The sequence below is a fragment of the Aulonocara sp. 'chitande type north' Nkhata Bay genome, linkage group LG18, assembly GCF_057382095.1.
Source record: "Aulonocara sp. 'chitande type north' Nkhata Bay isolate Kocher_YH1m ecotype deep benthic linkage group LG18, A_spYH_male_GT1.1, whole genome shotgun sequence".
Taxonomy (NCBI): Eukaryota; Metazoa; Chordata; class Actinopteri; order Cichliformes; family Cichlidae; genus Aulonocara; species Aulonocara sp. 'chitande type north' Nkhata Bay.
Genome location: NC_141361.1, coordinates 24206419 through 24223677, shown reverse-complemented (window position 1 = coordinate 24223677; position 17259 = coordinate 24206419). Strand labels below are relative to the sequence as shown.

The window sequence follows — 17259 nt, the reverse complement described above, 5'->3', positions numbered from 1 at the left end:
AATACAAAGTGGCAAAGGAAAAGGCTTATAGTGAATAGAAAAGGATGTGCAGCAGGTTAGGATGATTAAGGACAGAGATGGAAATGTACTAACCAGTGAAGAGAGTTTGTTTTGAAGATGGAAGAAGGACTTTAAGGAGCTGAAGAGTGAAGAAAATGACAAGGAGGAAAGCGTGTAATGGTGTAAAGTTAGTGAATTAGGAAGTGCTATGTTATTTATGGTTTCTTTCAACATAAAACCTTGTCTTTCAGTTACTTTGTAGACAATGGTTTTAGTTGACTTACATACACTTGACAAAATAATGTAGAAAGAGCCAAATGAAGAGCAGTGTAGGCACCAAGGCAGCGCAGGGCTGGTTCAAAGGTGCTGATTATGGTTGTTAAGTATAGAATCTAAGTCATCATTATCACAGAGCCTTAATTTTTCTGTTTATGTGTTTAGCTGTCCAAAGACAAGGAAAAAATATGAACATTTGGGAAGCCATCCATCCATCCATTCGCTTCCGCTTATCCTTTTCAGGGTCGCGGGGGGCGCTGGAGCCTATCCCAGCTGTCGTAGGGCGAGAGGCGGGGTACATACCACCCTGAGCACGCCCGACCTCGTCTGATCTCGGAAGCTAAGCAGGGCTGGGCTTGGTTAGTACTTGGATGGGAGACTGCCTGGGAATACCATTTGGGAAGCCAGTATTATCTAAAAAAGCAAAACAACACCGGCTTTCACTGTGTATTACTACTTCAAAGAGAGAAGTGCACATATAAACATTCTGCTAAAAAGCTGTCCAAGCGGAAGATGTGACGACATAAAAAAAATTCAATGTTGTTCTGCTTCGTTTCCCTCTAAGATTTTGCTGACAAAGCAACTCTACAGACAGGTAATCATATTCCAGAGCACCTGGAGGCACATAGCAGCACACTGACACTCTAATACTTTTCAGTAATGTAAACTGTCAACTAAGTGATTATAGTAGATGATGACTTTGACAGTACCTCCCCGGTTGGACAAGTGGTTTAACACACATAGTCAACATGAAGTGGTAATTTCCATCTCTTATTTTAAGCCTTCTTGTGTTCTACGCCAGATCCATCTTCAGAAATAATTCATGAGTCAATAGTGAATAAAGTACTGCAGCATATTAATAGGTAGCTTACAGTGAAGGACACCTATACATATACAAGTTACTTGTAAAGAAGACTTTCACATAGTGTTTCATAATGACGTTCCTGGCTATGTCGCTGAGGGGAGTTACAAAGTCAAAAACTGAAGAGGCCAGATGTCAGATATGGATCAAACAATAACTGGTTTGCAGCCTGCATTGATTAGCCAGGTGCACTTTAAACAGACAACAATGAAGGCTAAAAAAAAATCTGTACCAAACATTACCAATTAGGACTGGGCGATATATCGAGTTTTAAAAAAAATATCGATATATTTTTATACGAGATATAAGATGTGACAATATCGTTTATATCAACATAGCCTGTGTTAAGTCATAACTTTACTTGTGGAGCCGCAAGTTTGCCTCTCTTTCATCCACTTTTGTCTCTACGCAACGTTACTCTGCCTCGCCTCTCCTTCACTGAACAGAACTCCCCTTCCCCCGTCGCTTCACCTGCAGGCAACGACAAGATGGACACGGCAAATCTCCGTTAACGAGTTACCGCGGATCGCCCCGTGTGTGGGGCTGGACAGCGTCAACGTGTTAACGAGCTAACCGTGCTAACGAGCTAACCACGCTAACGCCATGCAGCCCACTGGGGCTGCACGGCCTAAAATCCTTTAATTTTCTCAAAAGTTGACAGTGCGCCTTATGTATGAATTCTGGTTGTGCTTGATGACCACGAACCGATTTTATGTGGTACACGGCGCTCAGCAATCTGTCAAAAAATGTTTTAGTACAACTTTGGCCGCTTGATGGATTGTCGGAGCATTACGGCTACAGAGGAGCCTCGCGGAGTGATACGTACTGTGCTTCAACGTAATATTACCGTATTGTGTGTGTACAGGGACCATAAATGGCACCTGTTAAGAGACACGGTTACTAAGCGGATTTCAAACTCCAGGCTGTCAGTCACGCAGTAGAACTTGGGAACAGAGCAGCTGTGAAATCTGTCTTTGTTATTATACTCAGCATCTTTTAGTTTACATTTTGACTGCACAATTGTGAGCTTTTTGTTATGCACAAAAACAACATTGTTTTCTTTTATTTATGGAACATTATTATTTAATAAATGCTCAGAATTTATTTTTGAGTAATTTTTTCATGTACATCTACGCTGTATGTTAATAAAAGTGCCTGTGTGACATCTGGGACACAGCTTTGACTAAGAACTCTCTTTTTGTTCTTACCTTATGGCTTAAAAAAATATCGAGATATGAATTTTGGGTCATATCACCTCCCTATTACCAATGATAACTTAACTTACCGTGCTGTGCAAGAACATGTTGTCCATGTCTAAGTTTTTCCTTCACACAAAATGTCAACAAATCAGGTGCTGACTCCCTTGACTTTAATACCATTTTTATTAAAAATATCCTTGCACTGTATTTTTAGCTCTCCAGTCCATATTATAGTGATTTTTTTAACTTCTCTTCCATATTTCAAAACTATTATTAAAGCAATTTCCTGTCTTAGTGAAGGCTCAACTGCCTAAAACTGCCTTAAAACATGTCCAACTGGTGGTAGACGAACAGATGTGGACATATTTTTGAGGCAAGCAAGACCTAACCTATATAATATTCATGGAGTGACAGCAGCAAGTGAGAATGACACTGGTTGTAGTCGCAGCCTCAGCAGACACACCACAGACTCGACCATTAATCATTCAGACTTCCCCGCCACCACACAATGCATTAGAGACTTGGTGTACAGGAAGCCAAGAAGAATACATAACATAGACTGTGTTTATGTATGAGTGAGTGTGTTTGTCTTTCTGCTCCAACAACACCCACAACTGTATGATGAACATGAAAAACTGCAAGCATGCAAACACAAACAAAAGTTACAAGCACGTGGCACTTCTTTCACAAGCTTAAAAACCACCACCGACTGGATTATACCCAAAACTGCCAACACTTAAACAAACAAGCATTACTGTTCATCGCTGCACGCCGGGCTGTTTTTAGAAGAAGCAAAAGGTGGCTGACTGGGATAAGTAAAGACTGAAACATAAAAGAGATGCAAATCTTCAAGGCTAGGAATTCAAATTACTTCAAATGCCACAGAAGAATTTAGCGATACGAGAAGTATCAAGATAGAAAGTCACCGAAAAAGAGCGAGACGCAGAGAGAGGGAGGGGAGAATGAAACGAGGGGAGGTGATTGCCAAACAGGTGCAGGCAGAATCTAACATTTAAAAGTATGTTTAAATTACTTCCTCCAGACAGGATTAGGGAGCTACTCAGCACAGAGTAGCTCAAAACATTCTGTCCATTTGTTAATCTAAAAGCAACACATGCACATCTGCTATGTGGTCCTGTAGAACAACTATAACAGCCCACGAAGCAGATGTGTGTGCGAGTCAAAGAGAATTAAAGAAAACAGAAAGTGAAAGAGAGAGAGAAAAGGCATCCAGGGGGCACGGCAGAAACACAACACAGGCTGATGCGACAAACTAGATCCTGGCTGGAAAAGACAGATGCTCAGAAATAGCGGCAGCCTCCACCTCGGGTGTGCCTGGCCCTGCCTGCTGTGACATTACCTGCCTACCAGCACATAATCATGATGAATCGCTCTGGGGCCTGGTACCAACCACAGACTGCTCACGCCGCCAAACAATGAGTGGCAATGGCAAACATGGCCACACCATGCAGCCTTACCCCCTTTATCTTCCTTCTCTTTCTGTCATGATTCTCGCATTTTTTTCATTCCTTTGCTTATCTCTGCCTCTCTCCTAACATCTCGCCTTTCATCTGTCCTTGCCTTCTGTATCCTCTCCGCACTGTCTCATTTTTAGGCCTCCTCGTCTTTGTTGGTCTGATTCTTTTTCTTCTCTTTGGTATTTTCTGAGGCATCGCTGTCCTTCATTTCTTCTTTCAAAACACAGGGGGCAGACACCAAAGAAAGAAAGGAAGCCTGGAGGTTCAATACACAGAAGGACAGTTGAGGTGACTTTTGCAAGCTTTGGACAGTTTAATAATAGTTTGTCTGTTGTTATTTGACAATTTCAGCAAGTCTGCTGTACATGTGGATTGACTGAGGACTGAAAGGACTATACGGCAAATGTCAGCAAGCAATGACAAAGAATGTTAAACATTATTTGTTCTCCTTTGGACATCTTCTAATAATATACAGTTCAATACTTTGCTTTCCAGTGGCAATCTGAACTGTAATTCTAAGCCGGGAAAGCCATATTTATGTGGAATTTTATTTAGTCTCCAATACTTTTTTCATGGCATTTGTTTTCATCACCCCTCAGCATAAAGTATGTGGGTAGTGAGGTTGATTCAGGAGGGATTTCGATATATTTGGAGTATTACACTTTCATAGTGTCATAAGTCAGAAGACCATGGAGGGCATTTTCAGAATTTAATACTAAGCCAAGTCATATTACTCTCAGCAGTTTGTTTTAATCTACCACAGGGATCAGGGTGGGAAAGAAAACATTGTTTATCATCACTTTTCTCCAAAAATCAATATCTGACAACAGGGATGAATTACATATTCTGCAATAACGAAGAGGGTAGCATCACCTCCTCCCCTTTTTTTTCTTAAATCATAGCATAGCTACAAAATTGACCTCATTTCTCAAAGACAGAAAAAAAAACAGCACGGGACTAAAATAAGACTCTGAATATAATGATACTAGTAAACAAGGTCTGTAAGAGCTGGTAAATCCAAGTCTGTGAATTTTTGTCAAGACTTTCCAAGCAATTACTAGTGTTCCCCCTTCCACACTGCTCCTCTAGGCTGCTGTCTAAATAAAGAAATGATGCCGGAGAGGCAAACATCACCTTGAGAAGTAAACACCGCAGATCTTTAATATTGTATGATGTTTCATCTTTGGCGCTACCAGTATGACTACTTTTCAATCTAAAAGGGACGACACACGTGACTTCCATCCAGCAGACTTTGGTTCAAGTCTCTCGGAGGACTATTTTTAAATGTAATCACCGATTGTTACATTTATTCACTAAAGATACTTAGTTATGAAAAGATTATGGTTTAGGTGAAAAAAGAACATGGACACAAACCTGTTCCAGTTGCTTAGTTTTAAAATGTATGCACCTGGAGGCTGTAATAAGGGTCTTGCACAAACAACCTGTTGAGTTTTCTTAACCAGAAGACAGTCTCAGGGTAAAGTACGAAGCACAAGGCAGACAAATAACTTTTTCAAGTCCAATTAAGGCAAAGAGCATTTACAGGCCTAGCTTGTAAGCATCGCTGCATTTACACTATTGATGGCATCTTAAAACCAAATTTTGACCAGGCAATTTGGATAAAGTATAACTGTTGAGTGGCCATGAAGAGGAGAAGAGGGGCGAAGAGAGTCTCAAATGAATGCACTGTGGTCAGTGCCCTCACTTTCACACACCTTACTTCTGGTTTTTCTATCGGTGACCTTTTGATCCCCCACAACTACCTCCTTATTTGCTTTAGAGAATCCCCAGTCTGCTCTCTCTAAATGTCTATTTTGGTCATATGTAATGAAGTGTTAGTACAGGTTCGAAACTGCAGCGACTTCAGCTTGGAAAATGATGCTGAAAACAACATAACAGACTTACAATTGGAACACTGATCATGGAAATGTGCACAGTCAACCTACTGCTTAGTAAATGTCCAACGTATTTCAATATGTTGCAATAAATTGTAAAATTAAAGTGTTGCTATAAAGTTTTTATTGGCTGAAGAGTTTCATTTTCTCAACCAATATTGCGTAGGAGAAAAGCTCGCTTCTGACTTTAGAGAAAGGTCAGTGATTAAGTCTCAGGAGTTTATTATCAAGTATGTCTTGATGCATGCTCAATAAGGAAATCCTAAAAAGTTTATTCTGTTCATCTGAACATAGTGTTTTCAGTGAAAAAAAACGTTTCATCACTCATCCAAGTGACTTCTTCAGTCTCAGCTAACTGCAGGTTTCCCGCACACCAAAGAGGTCAACGGCTTTAAGAATGTCCTTATTCTCAGATATTTTTCACACTATGACATTATTGTCTGCTTGCAAAGAAAACTGACTATAATTGCAGAGGAAAAGTGCTATAGATACTGTGTAGGGGTGAGAAATCCACACACAAAGCTTTGTCATTTTACTGCCAGTTCACTCGTGAGTTGATTATGTCAGGTAGACTATAGAAGACATTCTTTACTTTCATTGTGAATTCTTGCCTGGCTTTTTTCTTTGCAAGACAGTCATTTCTTCAGTTTGACTGGAGAAAAATATTTTTTTAACACGAACAAAGAATTATTTTGTTTCTTCGTGAAAACATAAAATAAATCTAAACATATGCTTTGTGATTTTATCAGAAAATTTCACAAATTGAGGTGGGAAGCGGAAAATAGTATAAATAGTACTTATACACTGACTGGATGCTTTACCAAGGTAGACTTTGGTACAAGGTTGGGCCTACTTTTGCCTACAGAACTGTCTTAATTCTTCATGGCATAGATTCAAAAAGATGCCGGATATATTCCTCACAGATTTTGGTCTATATTGACATGATAGCATGGCTGTAGATTTGACAGCTGTGCATCCAGGATGGGATGCAAATCTACATCCACATCTACTGGGTTGAGATGTGGTGACTGTGGTAGCCATTTGAGTACAGTTAGTTCATTGTCAGACTCTAACCCTATCATCAAAATCAAAGCAGAAATCAAGACTCTTTACCTCTTCTTAGCTGACTGAATGGCACCCTGTGTGATCTGGCCATTTGACAAAGCATTTTCACCCAGGATATTTTCTCTTTTTTAGTCTATCCTCTGTAAACCCTAGAGATGATTGTGTGGAAAAATCCCAGTAGATCAGCAGTTTCTGAAATATTCAGACAGCCCATCTGGCACCAACAACTGTACCATGTTCAATTTCGCTTAAATCACCTTTCTTCGTCATTGTGATGGTCAGTGTGAACTTCAGCAGGTCATCTTGTACATATGAACATGTGCCATGTGATTAGCTGACTAAATATCTGCATTAACGAGCAGTTAAACAGGTATACCTCACAAAGTAGCCCGTGAGTAAATTGTTGCAACAACCTAAGCTTCACTAAGTAGCTTTAACAATATTACAAAAAGCACTAAACTCTAAAGGAGGAAGATTATAAATAACAAAATTATAACAGAACATGCTTTCGGCCAACACAGCACACCAGCACCTCACTGCGTTTCAATCAAAACAAATTAACAGCACATACACAAAGGCCTTACTGTGTGTGAACTGCAAATAAGACCCTCTTACAATAAAATTATTGTTTCATTTTGTAAATTGATTCAAAATGATGACTTTTAAAAAGTTGGAAGCACACACACACACATAAAGCACCGTTATCAGAGTGTGCAAACACAATGCTGATTCTGCAGGGGAAATGGGATTTTTTGCTGACAGAGAACAAAGTTGTAATGGCAAAAGCTGTGAACCAAGAATAAAATGACAGCAGAAAATGCTAATGTAACAGAGTACGTAAAAATTAAAACTCGATGAGAAATGCTGCTGTGCTGACACAACAGTGGTGAGTGACAAAATTCTGCTTATTCCATTGAGAGGGAGTTTCTGTTTGAATGTTAGGAGAGCTTGAAAGTGAACCAACAGCAGAATGAACAAATCAGAACAGCCTAATAAACCCTATGCCCACACTTCATCTTTCATGTGTATTAACAGAGGATACGTCATACTATTAAGTGAGTGATGAAATTAGGTAATTATGTATGTTCTTGTTAAACAGTAACTAGGAATTGTCAAAAACCCAAATATTTGTGCTTCTGATTAACCAAAACTAACATTAGTGGATAAATAGCCTCGAACCTATTAGCAGAATCAGAATCATTAATTTGTGTGTGTGTGTCCAGGTGCCAACACCAGGTGCCATTTTTTGTTTGTCAAACCCCAATAAGTGTTCATTTGGTTGGAGCAAAAGCATGCACCTAAAACAAGACACAGTCCCAACTCTCCTCTGTGCAGTCTTTTTGTCCTCTGGCACACAGAGAGTTTCCTGTGACCGGGTTTCCAGAGTCAATCAGCAAATACAGTAAACACAATAAAAGACAGCCCTGTTTACTTCGATTCAACCTGTAAAACTTTTATGTGTTCATTTGCACCTCCTCACTGTTAGCGCATTTTCTGTATGTATTTGTGTTTGCACTGTGTGCCTGCTTGAACTTGCCAAGTCACCATAATGCAAGTACATACATATATCTATAATACACAAACACTGCATTACAAAGTGGGCTTTGCAATGCCTCAGAAACATAAACAATGGAACAAACACCACCTGTTCCCTGTAATAGGAATGATCATACTAAAGAGATGATGTGTAAGCTGCAGTCCACCTACCTCCACTACGTGACAATAATGAATACTGCCGGATGGCACATTCCTGCTGGTGTGTCTTAGTACATTAATTTACCGGGTTTGTCCAGACACACAGACAACTATTTGCGCTCACATTCACACCGACAGCCAATTTAGAAACACAAATTAACCTAACAGGCATGTCTTTGGACTGTGGGAAGAAGCCGGAGTCCCCGTAGAGAAACCACACAGGCGCAGGGAGAACATGCAAACTCCACACGGAAGAGTCCCAGTCGGCCTTATTAACTTTTATTAACTTGTTAAATGAAATAGAACGCAATACTAGTTTAACCATGAATTCTTCCATTACAGAGACAACACACGTGTTAGATAAAGATATGCATAATGACTCTAACCTTAGTAAATACACTCAACAAAAATATAAACGCAACACCTTTGTTACTGCTCCCATTCCCCATGGGATGGACGTAGAGACCTAAAATTCATTCCAGATACACAATATAACCATCCCTCCCAAACAGTGGTCACAAATCAGTCCAAATGTGTTGTAGTGGGCACATCTGCCATATTGAGATAATCCATCCCACCTCACAGGTGTGCCACATCAGGATGCTGATCTGACATCATGAGTAGTGCACAGGTGTACCTCAGACTGCCCACAACAAAAGGCCACCCTGGAATGTGCAGTTTTGTCTCACAGCAAAATGCCACAGATGCCACAAGCAATGAGGGAGCGTGCAATTGGCATGCTGACAGCAGGAATGTCAACCAGATCTGTCGCCCGTGCATTGAATGTTCATTTCTCAACCATAAGCCGTCTCCACAGGCGTTTCAGAGAATATGGCAGCACATCCAACCGGCCTCACAACCGCAGACCTCGTGTAACCACACCAGCCCAGGACCTCCACATCCACCAGGTTCACCTCCAAGATCGTCTGAGACCAGCCACCCAGACAGCTGCTGGAACAATTGGTTTGCACAACCAAACAATTTCTGCAAAAATTGTCAGAAACCGTCTCAGGGACGCTCAACTGCATGCCCGTCGTCCTCATCAGGGTCTTGACCTGACTCCAGCTCGTCGCCGTAACAGACTTGTGTGGGCAAATGCTCACATTCTGTCAGGGTCCTGGGTCTCCTGACCCAGCGTTTTAGTTCATTGTGATTTTTGTATTATTGTACTTGGTGTGAGTTTCTAGTTTCGATCCCTTGCCCTTCATGTTTCTCTATGTCCCCTCTGTTCTGTGTAAGTCTGTGTCTGCATGTTTGAGTTCCCCTCTGTGTCTCTCGGTTCTTAGAGTCCTCTGCCTTATGGTTTATGTCTCTGTTTTTCTTAGTTGCTGTCTCCACTGTGTCAAGTTCGCGTCTCTGTGTGATCCTTCCTGTTTTACTTTGTAGGTCCGTGTCTTATGTGAATGTGTCCTGCTTTGCTTGTCTCATCAGTTCTAATTTCCCCCAGCTGTGCCCTCCTTCTGTGTCTCATTCTCCTCGTTACTTCCCAGTGTATTTAGTCCCTGTGTTTCTCTGAGTCAGTGTTGCGTCGTACCCTCAACAAGCTGTGTGTGTTTTGCCTCCGTGTTACCAGTGTTTTGTTTCCAGCTCTAGTTCCAGTTCAGTATTTCTGCTTCAGTGTTTTAGTCCACCAGCGTTTTTGTTTGTCTTTTGGTGAGTTTAGTTAGTAAGAGGTTTTCCAGCAATAAAGCTGCGCTTTAAGTTGAACTTCTGTGTCTGAGTCCTGCATTTTGGATCCACCACTCCTGCTTGCCCGCCTGCCACACAGCCAACCATGACACATTCGATGGCGTCTGGCACGTTGGAGAGGTGTGCGCTTCACGGATGAATCATGGTTCACATTGTTCAGGGCAGATGGCAGCTGAGAATGTCCCAGTTCTTGCATGGCCAGCATACTCACCGGACATGTCACCCATTGAGCATGTTCGGGATGTGCTTGACCGGCGTATACGACAGCGTGTACCAGTTCCCACGAATATCCAACAACCTCGCACAGCCATTGAAGTGGAGTGGACCAACATTCCACAGGCCACAATTGACAATCTGGTAGACTCCATGCGACGATGTGTTGCACTGCATGAGGCAAATGGTGGTCACACCAGATACTGACCGGTTCTGGGTCCCCAGACCCCCAATAGCGCAAAAAACTGCACATTCCAGGGTGGCCTTTTGTTGTGGGCAGTCTGAGGTACACCTGTGCACTACTCATGATGTCAGATCAGCATCCTGATGTGGCACACCTGTGAGGTGGGATGGATTATCTCAATATGGCAGATGTGCCCACCAGGGGCGGAGCGTGGGGGTGGCTTACTGGGCTTAAGCCCGGGTTGTTTTGTCAGAAGCCCGGGGTATTTTGGAGTGCAATTTTTTCATAGTTAGATGCCTGGCTGACAACTGTATAAAACAAAAAGTACACACAATATTCGAAGCACATAGTGCACACTGTGGGAATTTACGACTGTGCGTGAATCCCCCCCTGATATTGGTATGATCCAAGCTCAGGCACTAAGCGACTGAGCGAGGGGGCAGGGCAGCTGCTGCCCGTCAGTGCGCTGTTGGAGAGACGGAGCCAGCCATACTAAGGAGAGCTTAAGTTTGACCAGGTACCAAAGCAAATCATTCGTACCGTACAAATAATGTAAATATGACGGTGCATCACGAAAGATTGATATCAAACTGATCACTTGACCAATATTACGTTACTTGCTCTTCAAGTGAATCAACAAATGGCGAAATGAAAAGCCGAACAAATGCTATTTTTTTTAGAGATTCTTAGCTTACGTGTGTTTATTTCATATTTTCAGTTCTTACCCTCCCCGACTAAATCGGTTTCAGTTATGTACTGAAATATAAGAATGGACATTAGAGGGTTCTTTCAAAGAAAAACTCAGGTAAATGTTATTTTATATATTATGCTTTGTATGTTGTTCAGTATATTTGTATGCAAAACAAGAGGGATTTCAGTACACAGCAGGATATTCACATTTGTAACCAGATATTTACACTTTAGGGAGAAAACATAAAACATTTTTACTGCACAACATCAATTTAGAGTAAACTTTTGTTTTAGATAAATATTGAAATATCTTTTGAATTAGTTAAATGTCACAATAAAGAGAGACAGAGCTTTCTGTTTTTTATCACTTTCATCAAATTTAGGAGTACATGTACACTAAGTTTATTGTTAATTAATAAGAAAACTCCAGACGATTCCATTCTGAGCTGAAGAAGCTTCTGATAGGTTAGTAGAGTCCATGTGAGTAAACAGGTGGCACAGCTGTGGATGCATATAAGGCAAAACACAGAGCCTGTTTCTGTGACATGGGAAAATCAAGAGATGTCAACCAAAACACCAGGAAAAGAACTATGGAGCTCCATAAGTGTGGCTCAATTTTGAATACAATTTGGTGCCATTTGCAATTAAGAAATACAGACGATTTCTCTCTTTACTCTTAAAGTTAACAAATATGTTTTTTATATTTATCAATCTAAAAAAAATAAACATTTGGTCTGATTTGATGTTACAATTAAAAAGTGTTTGTGTTTTTATCTGAAGAGTTTGTAAATATCTGTATATTTGATGATTGTCAGCACAAAGAGAGAGAGAGGAACAGAGAGGGAGATGGAGAATGAGGACAGAACAGAGATGAACAAGAGCAGGTGAGACACACATGTTAGTCAAATGGTTGTTTACCAAAAGTATCACCGTATCATAGGTACTCATGTATCTCATACCTAGTGTTTCTTTTTAGGTTTGTTATTTTTCAAATTCTATATTTATTAAGTTATGCAGGCTTGTTTGCACAACAAGGCTAAATAATTATATAAACTTTTCTCAATCTAAATATTGTACTTTGGTAAAATTAAAAAATAAATGTAGTGCAGGTCTATGATGATTTTTAGTGCTACTATCATCTAGTTCTGATTCTGGTTCTGTCTTGGTTAAGTCCCAAGTAGTCCTGATTTTGAACTGTTGTAGTCCTGTTTTAATTCTGGATCAGTTCTTGGTCTGGTTGAATTGGGGTTTAGTCCCTGTGTCTTGATACAGCCCTGATTTTGTTCTGCCTTGCTGCTCAATTAAAAAACTAGTTTAAGGTGTTCTGCACATGTGATATATATTTTTCCCCATATGAAGTCATTCTTTTTTGAACAAAACTCAAAACAGAGCCAATTAATCTTTCAGTCATTTCTACCCCCCCCCCCCCCCCCCCCAGGGAAAAAAAATCCCACATGCATACTATCCTTTTGGGCTAAGCCCCGGGTGTTTCAAATGTCTGGCTCCGCCTCTGGTGCCCACTACCACATATTTGGACTGATTTGTCACCACTGTTTGGGAGGGATGGTTATATTGTGTATCTGGAATGAATTTTAGGTCTCTACGTCCATCCCATGGGGAATGGAAGCAGTAACAAAGGTGTTGCGTTTATATTTTTGTTGAGTGTATATAAATGCTGAATGCTGTGCTGCTCTTTCCCACAATATTTCATTAACGTGGCTACGATTTAGAAAGGGTCTACCTTTGAGCTTTGTAGGCTTTGCTGCTTAAACACAATACAACTATTGTGTCAACACAACTACAGCTTCAGCTGAATCACGACTGTTCCTCTAACCTTTCAGACAAACTCAACATACTTTCTTTTTACAGACACTGGACTTTTGGTGTTGCATTAATCAACAAGATCAAAGCAACATTTTCAGGTAATCAGGAATCTTGTTTCTGTCCAAGTTACACTTTTATCATAAATACAGTCAAAAGCTTGATCACACTTAATCATTCATAAGAGTGAGTGTGTCCAACCTGTACATTATTAGACAACTGTGCTTTAAAACAAACACATGGTGTTCAATTAAACTGCATCTTCATCAAGTTAAACAGAAACAGTAACATCTCAATTTTAAATCTACTAGACGCAGCAGCTGATATAGTTACGCACACACCCAGAAACCATGGGCACTTTGGCTAATCACAGAGGAGCAAAGTAATAAAAACATTATTATTCAACATTAGATGAATAATTGTACAGAATTCATTTTTAAAACATTGATATTTCTCTGTTGTTTACCTCATGGACAGCCTATTTGTGTAGCACTCTAAGCCTTAAATTAAAGGGTTTGAACTAGGGATGCAACGATACCAATTTTTTCAAACCGATACCATACCGATACTTGGATCTGAGTACTTGCCGATACAGAGTACAAAAACCGATAGTTCTACCACACACACACACACAAATGCAATGAATTGAAAGACAGGTTTTATTTTATTCTCTGCCGATAATGAATAATATCTTAATAAAAATGACCACAAAAAAATTTCAAGTGAAAAATAAACACTTCTGTTAAATTATTGCAGAGTCTCCACATTGTAATTTAACAAAATATCACTGAACTATTGGCACTGTCTCAAGCTTTCGGAATAATAAATAAACACTTCTGTTTGGAAGAAAATAAATACAAATTAGGTTTGAGAATAAAATAAACTTTTAAATTGTTGCAGAGTGTCCATATTGTAAACAAACAAACAAAATAACGAAAGTATTTGGCATTGGCGAACGAACTCCCCATCTGCCCGTGGATCATCAGTCCACTGTGCCGTTAAACCAAGGACTGACATCGCGCACACACTGCTTGTCTTTACCTCTTTAGAAAGTTTTGGCACCATTATCTCCCTGATGTGTGGGCGGCTGGGAATTTCATATTGCAGCTCGAGTATGCTGAGAAGAATCCTATGTTTTCCACGACTGGCATTGGCTGGTCATCCAGAGCGATAAAATGAGTCAGAGCCTCTGTTATTTTAACTGCCCGTGGATTTTCTCTTGACATTTTTCATCGCTTTTCCAAAACCTGAGTTAAAGTTGGCTGTTCCAGTCCACACTGCTGACATTTTGTTTAGCCTAGCTACAGCAGCCTCCAGTTTCTCTTTTTTTACCTGGAGCTGCCAGTCTGACTCGTCTAACCCGTGCCTGTTTAGCGCGGGTTGTCCCCCTAGTGGCCAATCTAAAAAACTACAACAAAAATGACAAGCCACCCTCTGATTAATGAAATAAGTTAGTATCGGTTCATGGTATCGGTTAACTTTTACGAGTATGAGTACACACACATTTTACAGTATCGGCCCCGATACCCGATACCAGCATCAGTATCAGTGCATCCCTAGTTTGAACGTTTACTTGGTCTTCTTTGACCCGGGTTTGGGTCCTCAACTCTTTGAAGTGTAAATTTTAAAGGCAATTGTATTAAAGGGCACCTATCTCTGTTCAATAATATAAAAATGGCCCTTGATGTTTACTGCTGTGGTTATTTTTCTTTATACAACTTTGAAACTTGAGTGTGTTATTAGGCAGCTAAGTAAAAAAAAATTTGCCCAACAAGACTTTAATCAATGAAAAGAAGAAATCCTTTGATATTTCATCAAAGAGGTTATTGTTTTATGGGAGAAAATTAAAGTGGGAAAACTGCAAACTCTGTTGTTATACAAGAGAACATACACTCTCAAGTAACAAAACTAATCTACTTTTGATGTGCCTGTAAGAGAAATGTTCATTTTGTTTCATGCAACTTTAACATCGCAGTCTATTTGAGTTTATCTAAGCGCTGCAAAATCACAAGCTATTTCAGGGCACTTTACACAGTGAGGTCAAACCTTACAAATCCAAGCCCAAAACTCAAGAAGCACATCAAAATTTGTCTGCATCTCAGGCAGAGCTCTTGGTAAATAGCAAGTTGCTATAAAGGGATTCTGCATAAACAATCTATTATACACACACACACACACACTCACACAAAGAGACACACTGTACAAAAGTGATGCACGAACACACAAAATTGAACACAGCAATGTCACCTCAAAACACAGTTACATTTTATAACTACACCATCTAAATGATTTATAATGGCAGTGGAAGACAAGGCAAGCAAGGGGGATATGGAGAAGAAATGGAAGAGGACAAAAGAGGAGACAAGAAAGGCAGCGACAGAGGCAAAAACAACCTCTCTGTAGTGAGGTGAGGCCCCAGACTGGCAGCTTTACAAAGGAAGGAGAAAATGGAATTTGAAAGTGATCTGAAGTTGGGATATTTGTAATGACACACACACACACACACACACACACACACACACACATATACAAAGCTCAATCATAATGTGCTGCTAGTAGGAGAATATGTGGCAAAATCAATGATACAGATAGAGACAGGTGGGATGGTGGAAGACCGATAAAGAGAAACAGATAGCTCTTGTGACTGATGACTCATGAAAATTAAACCTTTCTTTTCAGCGACATGCTTTCATTTCCCCTCACCTCCTGTGATCCCTTTTTACTGAGTAGCAATCGTAGCTCCAGGTACACCTGGTGCGTGCATGCCGACGAAAGGTGTGAGCAAAAGCCCACAAACTCCCTCTCTCGCTCTTTCTTGTCTCTCCTTCTCTCTCGCACACACACAGAGTTGTGGTTTTTCTCAAGGTATTCTTTGTTTTCAAAGTGATTTGTTTTTCAATCACACATTCAGCTGCCTTGTACACAAAGTATTAGAAAACCTAAAAGAATTTCCCTTGGCATGGCTTCCCAGAGCACCTATGATGTTGAACTGTGCAGTCTCACTTTGAGCCCACCTCACCCATATCCCACAGTCATAACTCACAAAGGAAAATACAAGGATCTTTCACGGTCTCTACAAGAGGAAATCAGAAGCAATAAAAAAATCAAACATAAAGCCATTTCAAAGCATATAGCGATGCTTTGGATTGACTGTACAAGAGACCCACACAAGACAACTTGAAAGAGAGATGAAGGAGATGACTCAGTTGAGTTCGGGGTAACATGAAAAGAGCTTTGTGTGCGTGAGTGGGTATGCATGTGTGTGTTTCTTCGTGTATGTGTGTGTGTGTGTAGGGGGTTTATATTATATTTGGTTGGAACTGAACACACACCACAATGCTAACACATTTTATTAGGTGTGCAAACACACTGCAGGCTAATAAGTTTGTATTGGAATAATAATTAAAACAGCACGCAGTGGTGCATGTCTTCATAACTTCAGGCTTTATCATGAGTCACAATAGACCACAGTCTATTGTTTAATAAGGGATTGCTAGGCCTGTGTACATAGAGACAATTGATAACGCTTTACTGACACCGGCTCATGGGACACAGCAAAGGCACGGCATTTCAGTTCAAGTTGTAAGCCGCTGTTCAACATTGCTCTATTTAAATGTTAACTGAGGACAAGCCATTTCAATACTGGTAGTTTTGCATGGCTGTCTAAGCACTAAAAACACAGCTTACTTGAACTCAAACTTTGTTTACTCTTTCTGCAAATACTTAGCCACGTTTCCCATGTTTCCTGAAAGGTAAGTACGAACAAATAAGCCATCAAAGCAACAGAATTACTCACTGAAACAATTGCACTTAAGCAATTAAATTGCTAAATTATAAATGCATCCATTTATTTAGTTATGAACAAAAAGAGTCAAGGATTTATAATCCTACACTCTGGCTGGAATATAAACACAATCACTGTCACAGTCAGCCGAGATGATAAAAGCATCACTTCGGTCTTACTCTGCTGGCAAGGACTGTTTCAAAGAAAACTGCCATGCAGACGTGACACATGAGCACAAACAGAACGAACCTAAAGTGTCACAGGATTCATAACTGCTGCTCGCAGCTTTCATTCTGGTTCACTGCGCTAATGTCCAAAAGATTAATGACCATCTGACTTGAGGTACACACATTGTGCTATTTTTGAAGAAGCAGCTTGAGTCTTTTAAGCATGAACTTCCCCTGTGTT

General features: G+C 40.3%; 1 protein-coding gene and 1 long non-coding RNA gene across 2 annotated transcripts in view; one reads left to right on the top strand and one right to left on the bottom strand.

Annotated features, from left to right (window-relative positions):
• clstn2a (calsyntenin 2a) overlaps positions 1-17259 on the bottom strand; it is a 162636-nt gene that overhangs the window by 140383 nt on the left and 4994 nt on the right. The window lies entirely within an intron of this gene.
• LOC147308620 (uncharacterized) lies at positions 11008-12237 on the top strand. Its single transcript, XR_015126134.1, has 3 exons — positions 11008-11073; positions 11275-11361; positions 12062-12237. It is a non-coding gene; the product is annotated as an uncharacterized LOC147308620 (long non-coding RNA).